Genomic DNA, 15882 nt, shown 5'->3' with positions numbered 1-15882 from the left:
TTTCTCCCTCTCTCTCTCTCTCTCTCTCTGTCTCTCTCTGTCTCTCTGTTTCTCTCTGTCTCTGTCTCTCTCTCTCTTTGCTGGGAACAAAATAAATATTTATATAAATTCAATGTTTACTGAAAATACTTTTAAAAAGCTATTGTGTGTGTGTGTGTGGTGTGTGTATGGTGTGTGTGTGTGTATGGTGTGTGTGTGTGTGTATGTGTGTATGGTGTATATGTGTGTGTGGTGTGTGTGTATGTGTGTGCGCCTGAGTATGTGATGTGCATCACATGTATGCAGGAGTCTGCAGAGGTCTGAAGAGGCATTTGTCCTTCTGGAATTGGAGTTACAGGCAATGGTGAGCCACAGTGTTCATGCCAGAAACCAAACTGGATTTCTGTACATGAGCAATAAGTATTCTTAACCTCTGAGACAGCCCTCCAGCCTAAAAGAAAATTTTATATAAGACATGTTAAATCCATGAGGCCACTAATATGTCCCACAATAGTGTATGTGTGTGTGTGTTTGTGTGTGTGTGTAAGAGAGAAAGAAGAAAGAGAGAGAGAGAGAGAGAGAGAGAGAGAGAGAGAGAGAGAGAGTAACAAAGGCTATTTATCCATATCAACTCTTTTGATTGTTGTCCAAAATGCTGAGAGAATGTGCTTACAGAGTTAGGAAGAAATCACATGCAAACTAGAGTATTATATGTGATGTACATGCAATTCATGAACATGTGGTATTACATGTGATGGTTAGTTTCATGTGCCAGCTTGACTGGACTATAGATGCCCATAAGTATGGTGGTTAAATGTAATTCTCTCTCTCTCTCTCTCTGTCCCTCTCTGTCTCTCTGTCTCTGTCTCTGTGTGTGTGTGCGCGCATGCGTGTTTTCAGAAGACATCAACTTTTGAGTTGAGGGGCTGAGTACTGAAGACTGAGTAAAGCAGCAACCTGCCATTTGAGAGTCTGGATGGAGCAGGAAGGCAGGGGGAGGTTGAACTGGCTCTTTGCTTGACTGTATGATCCATTGGGAACACCAATCTGTACTTGCTCTGGCTTCTCTTGCCTCAGATGCTATCTGGAATCCATCCTCTGCCTTCAAATTCCCCCACCTACTGCTTTGTTTGCAGACAGCAGTTTGTGGATCTACTCAGGCTGCACAACCTTGCGCCAGCACCTTATAAATCTCTTTATATGTTGGTTCCATTTCTCTGCAGAACTCTAATTCAGTGTGCCGAGCCAGTAGCAGGCTGTGGGTAATTACCTCAAAAGCCATCATCCCTGTGAAACAAAGACACAAGGAAAATTGGAAATCAGGACTCTCCACTCAGCCCCCTCCCAGAAAAGCTCCCTCATTACTTTATCTCTAAACTCAAAAGGCAGAGGCCAGCACGCCGCTGTCAACAGGAGGAAGCGGCCTGAGTGCTACTATCTCTTTGAAGGTGTCAGCAGCAGAGATTATTCTGAACACATAAGAGTAGTCACCAAGGCTGGGGCCCATCAGAACCAAAACACTAGGCTCAGCTACAATCATAAACACAACGAGAGCTTAGATGGGGCTTAGCATACAAAGAGACGCCAGAACATGGAAGCCAAAAGCCTTTGAGAACATATAGCCAAGATGTTTACGATGCCCTCGTAAAAATGGCGGTATAACTAATCGGATTCCTGCCCTTCTGGCTGACGCCCCTAGTCTCTGTGTTCCTCAGCTAGTTTCCGTTGTTTGGTTTTTGTTTCACAAACACAAATACTCGGCGTTTTAATACTTGCTTTGTAATCCAATGTGTGCGTTCCCTTCTCTGGGGGCAAACAGTTGTACCATGTTTTGTTTTTCCCTGCTGTGTGCCAAAAGAAAATCAAACGTGTTCCCTTGTCTCTCTCTTACACGCCTCTCTATTGAATTTCTCCCCTGGACTCGGACTTTTGTCGTGGTCAACCTTAACTTCTTCGGTGGACATGAAAACTCAAAGCTCAGGTTTGTGGAGCGACAGGCAAATTCCTGCCTCTGTGTACAGTTAAATGCCAGGTGTTCTGGTGTGTTTTCTGTCGCCGTGGTCCCTGTGACTACTGGATCACAATCCACGACTGAAGTCAGGACAGAAACCATAGAGGAACAGTGCTTACTGGCCCGCTGACACTCTGACTAGTATGCACACTATTTCTTTTTCTTTCTTTTCTTTTTTTTTCTTTGTTGTTTGTTTTTTGTTTTTTGCTTTTTTGTTTTTGTTTTTCGAGACAGGGTTTCTTGGTATAGCCCTGACTGTCCTGGAACCTACTTTGTGCGCCACCATGCCCAGCACACACTGTCTATTTCAAGTACCACTTGTCTACAAATGTTACTGCCCACAGTGGGCTGGAGTCCGACTGCGTCTTCTCCAGTGTCTCTATGTTCCGTCAAATACCAACACACCAGGTTAGATAGCAGTATCCATATAACTGCTGGGAGAAATGATGACTCAGGTGCATGTTGTCAAAATGTCATTTTAAGATTCGAATTCTGAAGACTCTCTTCCAAATCATCAGGCATGCTTGAAATGTAAGTATTTCCCCCAGTTCTCTAATCTTCTACTTTAACAGCATTAAGCTCTGAGAACTTTATTAACACAAAAAATGTCCAAAGCCCTCTCTCTTTAACTTTTTTTCAATGTCAGAGAGAGAATACTATAAGTGTGGCACTTTCAGACACTCAACAGTTACATTTAAAATCAGTAATTCAAATCATCAAGACATCTACATACATATCTTGATCATTGATTTAAAATCTGTCTATATAAACAAGCGTGGCTTGGGTAAGTGAATGTATTTGTATCCACATGCAGGGCCTGCTCATTACATAAGAATGGTGAGTAGAAATGAAATATGTTTGTATAGAAAATAAATACTAGGTTAGATTGTCCCTCAAAAAAAAAAAAACCCACTCTTTGGAAAGGGGGGAACGGTTTTATTTCTAATGCTTTCCTACCATGGAATGTTTTGTTTTCTGTTTAATTCTGAGTAAGAAATTTCTTCCAAGGGATAACAACCTGAACTAACCACAATGGGGGTTGCTTCTGATGCTTCCAAGCAGAATCGGTGAACTTGAATAAATATTTAATTATTCTTTCACTGGGTCAATGGCTTCACATTCAAGATGGGTCATGTTATGAGGGAGTCTTTTAAGGATTGCTTCTTCAAGAATTACAGTAAGTGCTTTCATAGTGGATGCAGAACACACAGCTTTGGGACGAGCAAGTGAAAACGGCTTTCTTAATCTTGTGGCTTGGAGTAAAATTGATTATGACAGTGGAAAACTATATAATACAATATTGGATACTTTTATGAAATATAATATAATATACTTATTCAAATTAGTACTGATGTACTTTAAAGATATACAGAGTAATTTAAATATACATATAACTATAGTAATTAAACAGTTATGAGGCGATTAATTACCAGTTTTAGGTATATTCTTGAACTTTCTGGTGAGGAGAAGTATTCCTTATTTGGAAAAATGACTGCCACATATTTGACATTGCCTTACACTCGTGCATTTGTGGTAGACCATCAATGATGGTTGGGTCCTAGGTGAGTCTCTGGGAAGAAGAACAAGGAGCATAACTACACACAGTGAAGGCTTTTCTTCCTAGTTGATATCAAGAAAGTGTATCTACCTGACAGTCTTCATCTTGATTCCACATCCTTGGTGTTTACTCTTCTGCAGATTTTTCATGCACATATGTGAAACCAGTGTTTCGCATCTTTCTAAGAGTCTGAGGTGCTATATACAAAGTAGCCCCTTTGGAAGGTTCTGGAAGATTCTATTCAAAGAATGTCAATGCTAGAACAGTGCTGCTCAGAGGACTGCCTTTAAAGATCCTGTTCACAGGACAAACATCAGGATCTACACTTGATATACAGGCATTTTCCTTTCCCTTTTTTTTCCCCTCCCCAAATGGATACACTCATTATTTACCAGATTAGCCTCTGGATGACTTATGCCTCTTTCCAGAAATCATTAAATTCACTCCCTTCTGCTGCGCCCCCCAACTCCACCCCGAAGGATAAAGACTTGGCACAAGATGGGATCTGCAGGCTCTGAAGACAGTTCCACAAGAGGAATCCCAAATGTTTAGAGAAAGAGCAGCAAAGTTAGAGTAAATGTATGACCTCCCACCGTGGACGTGCTGGGAAGAGACACTGTTCTCTGTGCTTTCAATTCTGAGAGATTTATCTTTTATCTATTAGATTACTATGTCTTGTTTGGCAATACATTTTATAGCAGGTTGCCAGCTTTAGCAAACACTATGTTAATCAAAATAGAAAATCAAAAGATTTTGCTTATTTATTTATGTTGAGACCAATGAACCAGAAGTGCAACTTATAAACTTTCTAGGGACATTGATAGGGTAGTAAAATCAGCTCACATAAGAGTAGTGAAATATTCTCTTATTTTGCTTTTTAGCTAAACTATACCATCATCTCATGCAATGATGCAAAGCACTGGACCTTGGCAGCACAGGAGTTAATAGACTGTGATCTCTGGTTTTTCACTTGCAGAGGGTCTGAGAGCTAAAGTTACCTGGACCTATCTCATTCACAGGTCTTGTTAGCAAATCTTTCTTTCACATTTTGATCCTATAATATTTTCTCTCCATGCACCAGACTCAGACTCTACCCTTTGCTTGATAGCTATTTTGTTATGAATCTATGATTTGACTGTCTCCCAACACGCAAATCATTCCAGGATTAAATGCAATTTTGATTTATAAGTTTCTTTTAACTCTCTCACTCCATCGGGGTGAAATTTACTAAGTTCATTGTGTCAGTAATTTCCCAAGTCGAATATCTGGCCCTTGAACAGTTGTCGGGTAGCCAATCTGTGAGTTGATCGGAGAGTCAATGCTTGCAGGGAGAAAGGCCAGTGAAGCAAGTTAAGAAATAGTTACGTTAGGGATTTAAAAAGAGAAAGTGAGCCCAAGAAAATTTGCTAAATTTTTTGGATAGATCTTTAAAATTAAGGAACGAAGGGGAACAAATTAGAGTTCACATATTTGGATTTCAGAAAAGCATTTGACTTACAGAAACGTTTTTGTGGCTAGGTTAATTCAGGCTGAACAGAACACATGGGACCTGCAATGCATAGCCAGATTGTGATACTTGTCAGAATCACTCTGCAAATGGTCTCTCTCCGCATTAGGTATCTGGGATTAAGCCCTTTAACTGTGCAAAAGTTGAGGAAGTAATCTTCAGATATTTCCCCTGGGGCAAAAATCCAACAGTAATGAAACAATTTCATTTGCCCACACTGTACACTTCTTGCAATGTGTGAAGCGTGTGTGTGTGTGTGTGTGTGTGTGTATTGTTTTCAATTCTTTTTGTCTTTTAAAAGAATTTCCTAGAGAATTTCATACATTTGTAGAATGAAATATGACCATATCCACAATCAATTTCTCTTTGTAACTTCTAATAGAATTATCATCACATGTCTATCTCCCAACTTCATCTCCTCCTCTTCCTTCTTTACCACAAAGTCTGTTTGGTGTTGCCCATATGTCACCAGCTACCAACTGCTGAAAGTCCCTCATCCAAGGGTGAAGCATCATACGGTTCTCCCCTAGCTGTCTTGGCTGGTTTGATCTTGTAGAGATCTTATGCAAGTCCCTACAGCTTGAGTGAGTTCGTGAGTGCAACAGCCATGACACGCCTAGAAGACATTTCACAGCATTCCTTCCCACCCTCTGGTGCTTACACCCTTTCCCACTTACAATATTCTTTGAGCCTCGGAGGGAGATTGATAAAGACATACCACTTTGGGCTGAGCACCCATAAGCATTTATCTGAGCACTCTGACCAATTATGAGTCTTTGTATTGACTGCCGGCCACTGGGTTTTTTTTTTTTTAAGTGTCTCTAACCAAGGTTGAGAACATCCTAAGTCTGTGAATATAAATATTTAGAAGACATTCTGATTCCATGAGGATTTAACAAAATAATGACAGTAGGTCCCACCCTAGGGCCTGTGACCTTCCTAGCCATGTTTTTTTTTTCCCCTACTCTGCAACAAGCTTCAAATCTTATCAGAAAGTGGTTGGTTATCCCATTAACAATCACACTACTACTGCTGCACCAGTGGGCACATCTTACCTAGAAGGCCACCACTGTGGCATGCAGCATCCGATGCTGTAAGATCATTGATGAGTTTTCTTCCCCAGTGCCTTACATAGCATCCTCTGGTCCTGTGAAAGGGAGTCAGGAGAAAGGAAGCTTCTTGGCACATTTGAGATCAATTGCTCTGCACACTTTAGCCAAAGTATGTGGTGTCTTCAAGCAATAGGGACTTACCATGTGGTCATGGTGGGTAGCCAGGAGCAATGGCAATGGGTAGTCAAGAGCAATGGCAATAGCTGGCGTTGTTTTGGAGACCTCTGTGGCCTCCCTGACCAAAAAAAAAAAAGCTCATAGGGAAGTATTCCATGATTCCAGGCATTTTTTAGATAGTCTCCAGTCAAGTCCTCATTCTTGTCTCTGGCATCTCACTTGAACAATACCAGACATTGTTAGAGGGTTTACTGACTTTTACAGCTTTCTTTGGACACCACCACATCAAATCTGCCCAGCTGTGTTGTGGTTTCAATCTGCTCCTCCATCTGAATGTGAGCCCAAGATGGGGCAGGGACTTTCTTTTGTTTGTTACTGTGTCATTTCACCCTAGAACAGCTTGGTGGTGGTGGTGGTGGTGGGGAATATCAACTACCATTTACATAACTATTCACATAAAGAAACTTGGGAGTTCAGAGAGGAGGAAAAATGATACTATTGTTCAGCTCCCATAAATTCTTCAGATGGTCTGTTTCTTTTATCATTGCAGAGTCCCACAAACGATGACCCATCATAATTACATCACACATACACAAATACACACACGCACCCACTTATATGATTTTGGTATGCTTCTCGATTTTAAAAAATAGGGAGTCCAGAGGAGGTTGTCAGATGTCCCAGAGCTGAAGTCACAGGTGGTTGTAAAACCTGGCATGGGTGCTGGGAACTCTGTAGCCACCTTGCTTCTTCATTTTTATTTAAGCCTCTTTCTAAGCAATTGTATCAGTGAGCTCATAGGCTTGGAATGCCTGTTATAACTGTAACCATATGATTCCTGGTAGTAATGCACATTAAAAAAATAAGTTAAAAGGTTTAAACATAATTTTAAAAAGAAGATGGCAATTTTGGCCATCTGTTGCTAAAAGGCATCCTTCACAGTATGTTTGTGCCATAGCAGTGTGTTAGATCTGTATAATAACTTGGCAGGATGGGCCCCTGTACTGGCTAGTTTTGTGTCAACTTGACACAGGCTGGAGTTATCACAGAGAAAGGAGCTTCAGTTGGGGAAATGTATCCATGAGATCCAGCTGTAAGGCATTTTCTCAATTAGTGATCAAGGGGGAGGTCCCCTTGTGGGTGGTGCCATCTCTGGGCTGGTAGTCTTGATTCTATAAGAGAGCAGGCTGAGCAAGCCAGGGGAAGCAAGCAAGCCAGTAAGTAACATTCCTCCATGGCCTCTGCATCAGCTCCTGCTTCCTGACCTGCCTGAGTTCCAGTCCTGCATCCCCTGGTGATCAACAGCAATGTGGGCAGTATAAGCTGAATAAACACTTTCCTCCCCAACTTGCTTCTTGGTCATGATGTTTGTACAGGAATAGAAACCCTGACTATGACAGTCCCCAAGCTAAGTAGTGTAGGCATGCATAAGTAACCTATCCAAATAAACTGAGAATAGACACAGTGTTACATAACTGCATAAGTACATTAAGGACTCTAATACCAAGTTCTAGGGATAATTCTTACTCCTACCCTCCCGTGTTTGCTCCTGGTTTGGATACCTGCCTGAACGTTTAGTTTAAAGCCAGAAAACGGGGACAGAAAGGCCACCTTCATTTGTTGTTGTATTCAAGAGAAGCACTTGCTAGAAAAAGATGCTGGTGAAAACCATGTGTAATTGGTGACAGTGACCAAAGGACAGAAAAGGATAGAGAGCTGGGTGGGAAAGAGAAGACTAAAAATCACCCCAGAAACAACTCTGTTTCCCTAGGAGCCTTTCTCTGTATACCAGAAGACCATTTACGACTTGTATTGCCCTACGGCTATAAAAGTCGTTGAAGCAGATGAGTTTACATAGGGTTGGGGAGGTGCATCACCAGGGCTAGCCTGTCCATTTCCTTAGCAGGTAGCTTTTGTGGTTGAAGGTACCAAGTAGCCCATCCCTGAGGGGGCAGAATGAGACTGAACAGGGTCTCTCTACTTCCCGAGTTTATATCAATCCCTTTTCCTTTCCACAGCTCTCAAGGTCTTGGCTCAATGATGAGGAAGGACTCACATCAACTTTCAATGTATGGATTCATCTTGGTCAAGAACCAAGGCCACATACTGTCATACAGCAGTAGGAAAGAAACTAAGATGGCAGATCTGAGACATGATCATGGCCTTCTGGTCCATATTCAGAGGAGATCGTGTCTAAAGTTTGGATACCTATGATCAACTATAAGATATGTATTTCATACGACCCTGTCTTGAGTGGCTTTAGGATCTATTATAAGCCACGTTATAACTAAAGTTGCCTGTGTTAGTAACCATTACATTTTTATGAGTGGTCTAGATAAACAGATCATTCAAGACCAGAGGGTTAAAGTCCAAAATAAGGTCCTCTAATGCTGCTGCTATCTTGAACTAGTCTTTGCTTTTAATGTAATATCTTATTAATTTTTTTTGAGAATTTCATACAATCACATTCATATCCGTTAACCATCCCAGATCCACCCCTGACCTCTCCATGTCCTCCCAACTTTAGATCCTCTGTTTGTTTATTTGTGGTTTTAGTAACCTACTTAGTTCAATTTGTGTTGTCCACATAGACAGGAACATGGGGCCAACCATTTGAAAAGAGTCAACTTGCCTTAAAGATAGATAAATAGATTCTTCCTCTCCCAGATGACATCAACTCCACTGGCATTAAATTCTCAGGGGTAGGGGCCCCTCCTTGATCAACCCAGTGTTTTAAAGTGCCTTGGGATCATCTTGCTTCACTCAGGACTCAAGAAAGGAAGACGAAAAACGGAAAGGCTTTTCTTGCAGTTGTTATTCTGCTAGGTCATGTTCACTTTCTCCGGCTCTCTAAATCTAAGCTCTTCTGTGCCAGGTGATACTGAGTCCTGATAGACTGCAGATATCAGAACATCTGTGGTACAAGAGAGATGCCCTTTCCCAAATCATCCTGCCTTTAGCCTTCCAGTAGGCTATGTATGACAAAATATCATAAGCCAGCAGTTTCAAAAACATTTATTATTACTATCTTTAAAAGATTTATTGAATGTATGTGAACACACTGTAATTCTCTTCAGACCAGAAGAGGCATCGGATCTCACCACAGATGGTTGTGAGCCACCATATGGTTGCTGGGAATTGAACTCAGAATAGCAGTCATTGCTCTTAACCACTGAGCCATCAAGAGAGCAATAAAAACTCTTGGACTCTTCATTGCTGTCACATGATATGTAGGGTCAGGAAGTCTTGACAAAAGTCTACACAAACCTCCTTCAATAACTACACTCCCAAATTCTGTCATTAACAGAAAACAAAGAGAAGGCTCTTACAATGGGGAATGATCCCATGTTGTGCAAGGTCAAGGGAGTTCTGGCTGATGACGTGGAAGAAATGGAGCAATGTCAGGAGGTCCAAGACTCATGTGAGTCTGGTAAGCATGTACAGTGTGGAAGAGCATAGCACATGGTTGTTGACATGCAGAGCTGAAGACAAATGGATTCTGGATATATGCCGTCTATATGGAGGGGATGCAGGCTGTCTATATTAGACAAAATCTCCTTTAAAATGTTGGTCTTATAATTAGGTGCTCCGTTCTTAATTCTCTTAAAATTGTGTGTACTATCAGTGTTTTTTCTCTCCCCATCCCTTGTTTCTCTTTTTCTGTCTCTCTCTTTCAATGTTTTTATTTTTGGTGGTGGTGGTGGTGGTGGTGATGGTGCTGGGGTGTGTGTGTGTGTGTGTGTGTGTGTGTGTGTGTGTGTGTGACTTGTCTTATAGCCCAACATGGCCCAGATTTAGAGCGTGTCTTACTTCTTCAGATAACCTGATATAGAAAATCCGCTGCAGGAGAACTCACTATCTTGAAATTTGGTTGACTCCAGAGCAGCTGTGTTGACAACCAAGATTAATCACCACACCTGCATTTACATATTGCCCCCACCCCGCAACTACATGAAAATTTAAAAAAAAGAAGTAGTAGAAACTCCTCCATTGGGAACATTGAAAGCCAGAAGAAATTCAATATAAAAAAAAAATTGTAAGTTTGGTGTAATGCTTAAAATGTACTTGACTCCTTATACAGTTCTGAAAAAAATCATGGTACATTTGTATTTATTCTTTGCTTTCTTTTAACTCTTCTGCATGATACGTAAAACAGAACAGTGTACAGACTCTTTTCAGTTGCAGCAATTACAAGCCCCCAGTCAGTCCTTTCATTCATATATATTCCAGCTTGCAAAGGATAATGATCCTTTCTAAACGTATCTTAAAGCATCTGAAGGGATTACTTAATGTCAAAAAAATATTCAGTTATTGCTAAGATGTTTCCTGAAATTGTTTGTTTAGCTGCTTTAGTGAAATCAGGACCCAAAACTCTACTCCTTCTGGAGGTGTCTCAAATCTGGCAACCCACCCTTCCAACCCTCTGTGTTCCATCTCTGCAGGGTGTGGGAGATCCGTGCTGTTTTCCTGCAGTCTCCTTGTGTCTGGATTCAGTCAGTATCGTCTCCATGCTTTGCCCTCTCATCTCTTGTCAGGGGCAGGTTAGCTCTATTGGTCTGGTTTAATTCAGGCTCCTTCTGCTGTTGTTGCGTACATACTTTATAGATAGCACTACATGCAGAGGGCACATCAGTATCACATGGTTTTGTCATGTTGGCAGTCATCATTTATACTAAATGCTATAGTTACTCCCCTTTTTCTGAGATAGCATTAAATATATCTCAAAATATCTACGATAACAATTTTCAGGACTAGAGAATGTAGCTCATTTGTTACAGAGCTAGAGTGCTTGCCCACAATACTTGAGGCTCTGTTTTTGATCCCAGATACAGCAAAAACCAGGCCTGGTCATGCACATGCCTATAACCCCATGGCTGGTGGGAGGGGACAAGAGATTCAGGAGTTCAAGGTCATCCTTGACTATATAGTGAGTTCGAAGTAAGCCTGGGCTACATGGGACCCTGTCTCAAGCAAGCAAATAACAAGCAATAACAAAAACCACCATTCAGTTTTAATGTGCCTCCCCTCCCCTGCTTTTATGTTCATTAGTTGGATACAATTCCTTGTTTTATGTAGTGGCTTTCATCATCCTCACTGATTATGCTAGAAAGGCAGCTCTTCAGTAATTACATGATCCTTCTTGTCCCTGTCACTTCTCCAACCAACCTGTGTCCTCAAGGATGAATCCATGATGGTACAGTTGGGATTTTATTACCTTGCTTTTAAAAATGTTTCTACTGTCCCACAGTGCTTTGCTTCCTATACAATTAAGCGTGCCTTCCTCTCTTGTTCTTTTGCCTTTTGTGGGAGCTGAAGATTGAAGTAATAATCTCCCATGGGCTAGACAAGTCTTCTACCACAGAGATGTACCCTAATTCTTTTTTCTTTATCATTGTAAATCTTTGCCTGGACACAGTGGTCATGGTATATGCCCACGTTTCATGTCTTAGGCTACAGACATCCACTCCCCCATCAATGAGCATTACTGAGTCAGCTTCCTCTTGTGTTTGCTTCTAACTTGCAATACCGACCACTTCCTCCTCCCCAAAACTCTGGTCTCTCTAGGCACCGAACTCTCAGTTTATCTCAGGAGTCTCAGATTACTCATGGCTGGAATCCTTCACCCCTGTCTCTTCCTCTGCCCATTCCTGCGATGTGACTGCTGCCAAGGTCTAGTTATCATCGCCTTTCACCTGATAGCTAGTGATCTCACCCACTTCTTGGCTGCAACCATCTACGAAGGATGACTCCCAATTCCAGACTTGCAGCCAAGGCTTCTAGGATTACATTCAACTTTCTACTAGAAAGCACTTAGGGACAAGTCTCTCCTCACCCCTTCCTGCCCCACCAGCCCCTGCTCTTTTTTATTGTTGTTTTATTCTGTCACCAGTCAAATATTTTAATCCTCAAACACAAAATGTTTATTCTAACCTTTTTTGTTATTGTATTTTTTTTTGAAGAAAATACTCCATTTGTAAACTTAGGTTTGGCTGGCCCTTTTTAGTCCATTTGCTCAGTATTTCCTTTCTTCTTCTTCTTCTTCTTCTTCTTCTTCTTCTTCTTCTTCTTCTTCTTCTTCTTCTTCTTCTTCTTCTTCTTCTTCTTCTTCTTCTCCCTCTCCCTCTCCCTCTCCCTCTCCCTCTCCCTCTCCCTCTCCCTCTCCCTCTCCCTCTCCCTCTCCCTCTCCCTCTCCCTCTCCCTCTCCCTCTCCCTCTCCCTCTCCCTCTCCCTCTCCCTCTCCCTCCCCCTCCCCCTCCCCCTCCCCCTCCCCCTCCCCCTCCCCCTCCTCCTCCTTCTTCTTCTGCCTTGGGCTTCTTTAACTTGCTTTCTCTTTGCAAATTCAAATTTCTTAGTATTGAGCTTTGCTTTGCTTGTGTCTGTTCACATTCTCCTTGTGACTTTGGCTTGTTTTTGTTGTTGTTGTTTGTTTTTTTCTTCAGAGACTATAGGTATACAGTTTTTCTGGCTGAGGCTGGTAAACACCAATCTGTTCTTCAGTCTCTTCAGCGTGACACTGTTCTTCAGGCAAAGGCTCTTCAATTTTTCCTAGCAAAGGCAAGCCAACTCCTTCTTCCTTCTTTCCCCAGTCTCCTCAGCGAGATAAGGGTGTTTCAGATGGTCTGGGAACAATCTTGGAATTCCTTTCTTTCACTGGAAGATTCTAGCCCTTCTCGATCCCTCGAAAGTTCACCTTATCTCTTGAAACCTTCCTTGGATTTCCCCATATTCCCCTAGGGTCAAATCTCATCAAAGTCAAAAATGACATTAAAGTGACTACATTTTATACTCCCACAACCGTGCACCGAATAATGTGGGAACTGATGCTTCTGCTTGCCCACTGAAATCCGTACTGAAGGCTTTTATCAGCTCTGTCTTTGTATCCAATCTGCCTTTGTAGCCTTATTTTCTGTCCCCTCCTCCTCCACAGCCTACAGCATCCAGTTCAGCTCTTGGCTGTGAGTGTTGGCAGCTGTGATTTTCAATCTTCACAGTAAAAGTGCCTCTTCTCCTCTTGTCCATAGCTGCTGGAATTGGCCCTTCCCTCTTATTGTGAGGGTGATTTCCCACACTCTCAGTCTTGCCTGGGGCACCTGGTGCTTCATAATCCTCCCATGAGAATGCTCCTCTACTGGTAAGGTAGCACCCTTTCTGTAGAGATAATGTTTATATGCTCCGGGTAAAGATGTGTCTCTGCCTTTCTGCTGCGCCTGCCTAAGGCACCCTTTGATTGGTTTAATAAAAAGCCTATGACCTATTAGCAAAAGGCAGAATAGAAGGTGGGATATCCGGCTGAGAGAGGAACTCTGGGAGTTAGGTGTGGGAAGATTCACCGCTGAGAAACTGAAGCCAGAAGTATGAAAGTGGGGAGAGTCAACCAACCATGCGACAGAACTTAGATTAGTAAAAGAGGGTAATTGTGTTAAGAGCTTGTTTGGAACAAGCCTAACTTAAGACATAGGCATTCATTTATTAATAAATACACCTCTGTGTCATTATTTGGGAACTGGGGTGGACATAGAAAAGCCCCACCAGTTATACCCTCCCCTAATCCTTTTGGAAGCATCACCTGTCTTAAGGTACTCAGAATAGCTTCAAACTCATCCTCTTCTCGGTTTCCGGTCCCACATGTGATGAGGGCAGACCTGCTTTGTAGCATCAGCTTTCTAATACTGGGCTCTTAACACCTCTCCATGTTGTCTTCCCACTCTCCCAAAACCTTCCTTGTCTCTTCCTTAGATCTTGACTCTAAACATTCTTTATCCATTCCTGCTTCCTCTTCCCAGCCGAAGTGTAGAGAGAGAGAGAGGGGAAAAAAAAAGATTCCTGCTCTCTGATTAAAATTCCTGGCTCCAAGAAAGGCCTGGAGCCCACACAAGTGTCACTACTGTCTTTAATCACATTAGTTTTATTGCGTCCATAAAGCAATAAACTGTTCAGTCTACACACTGTGCAAACAGTTGGCTGCAGCCACCTATAACTTATAAAGATAAAGGCTGGTTCCAGAGCTATTTCAAAGGTGGTTTGGAATGCAGAGGGCAGGCTGCCCAGGCCCCTCCCCCACTTGGAGGGGGTAACTGGCTCTTTCCTCTCCTATCAGAGTCCCTTCCCTACATTGATGTTCATTCAGGTTTGCCTTGGGCTTCCTTATTTAGCTTCTGGTGGGCCCGCCTTTCTCTCTGTAGCCTCTGCCTTTTTCCTCTCAAGTGACCCTAGTGTAATTTCCCAAGGTCTCTGTGCTGCCACTATGGATCTGATATCACTGGTGGACCATCATGCTGTCTGTGGCCAAGTGCAACATGAAAGGACAGAGTTCTTGCTTTCTTCCACTGGTGTATGTGACTTTTCATGGGGACAATGTGAACAAATATTTGTTTACTCCAGATAAGCCACTGATAAGAAGCCGGAGATTCCACCCAAGCCTAAGACCCTGAACCAGTAAGTTTATCCCAGTACTTACAAGAGTAAGCATGAATCAGAGGCAGCTGCGTTACCAGCATCCCATGAAGCTTGCATCCCTCGAGTTCCCTGCTTGACTTTATGAAGCTCAGCTGGTGGGGAGCTCTTTCCTCCCAGGAATTATTACTAAACGTATTAGCTAAGGGAAGGACCTTGGGGATGTTGCAATTTCAGGAACTTCCTGGAACTTGTGGGTTTCATTCACTTCCTGAGTTTGATCCTTTGCTTCACAGTTTTACAGTGAAAATGCTTCAGTTGAGAAGAAATATTTCCATGGTACCTGTATGTCCAAACTCTGCCTGCTGCTGATTGTATTATCCTGGGGATGTCCTTTATAATCTCTGAGACTCAATTTTCTGTGAGAAAGTAATAATGGGAACATGTCACTCATAATGAACATCTCAAAAACAATTGTCACTCTTATCAACACTCTGGGCTCTTAATAAGATTATGAAACACAGTATTCCCCCTGGTATTTGAATAAGTCTGTAAGTTCTTAGAGATAAGTATGAGTATGTAATGGGCAAGTATGTGTGTGTACAGTGGGTGGGAGAGGTGTGTGGTAGGCACTGTCCTGCTAAAGAATTAAATAGCATAGTTTATTGTTTATCTTTCTCTGCCTTGAGCCTGTGGAACTACAGACCAGGTGTTGTGAAGTTTATGGTCTGTCTGAACTCTCATGATTCCCAGGACGTTTTGAAATTAATGCTGGTTTATTAAGATCTACAAGACAGACAGACCTCCCTAGTACCCAGGAGGAACTGTACTGTAGGGAGTGTGAGGAACCCAGAACCCTTTGCTTTTCAAGAGAGGCCATCAGTGCTCCAGACAAAAAGAGACATAACTTCCTTGGGAAGCCAGAACCCACTCACATCTTTAGATCTGGCTCTGAATCAGCCTAAAGTTAGGAGAAAACACTGTCTCTAAAAGTCAGGGCTGTGGATGACAGGCTATGGCAATCCAGAAGGCTCGTAATGTGAGTTTATTAACTAGTACATTCTCACTCTAAAGACTTGTTTCTTCCTCGGAGGAAGAGAGACAGAGTGGATAAGTTGGTTAGTAACATCTTTCACATCAGAGGTACTATGAGATCTATAAGCCATGCATGCATCTTGGGCTAAACCATCCATGTGTCCCCTGG

The 15882-nt window shown here is 42.2% G+C and overlaps 1 long non-coding RNA gene across 2 annotated transcripts in view; it reads right to left on the bottom strand.

The window, feature by feature from the left end:
- Positions 1-15882, bottom strand: part of Gm30559 — a 37901-nt gene that overhangs the window by 1705 nt on the left and 20314 nt on the right. For both annotated transcript variants that reach the window (XR_383811.3, XR_383809.3), the window contains 4 exons: positions 14743-15097; positions 6111-6202; positions 3421-3560; positions 1163-1266 (listed from right to left, as the gene is read on the bottom strand). This is a non-coding gene — a long non-coding RNA (predicted gene, 30559). The remainder of the gene's footprint in view (positions 1-1162; positions 1267-3420; positions 3561-6110; positions 6203-14742; positions 15098-15882) is intronic.

This window comes from Mus musculus, chromosome 15 (assembly GCF_000001635.26).
Source record: "Mus musculus strain C57BL/6J chromosome 15, GRCm38.p6 C57BL/6J".
Lineage (NCBI taxonomy): Eukaryota > Metazoa > Chordata > Mammalia > Rodentia > Muridae > Mus > Mus musculus.
Note: the sequence above shows the minus strand (reverse complement) of the source record. Positions and strands in the feature narration are given on the sequence as shown.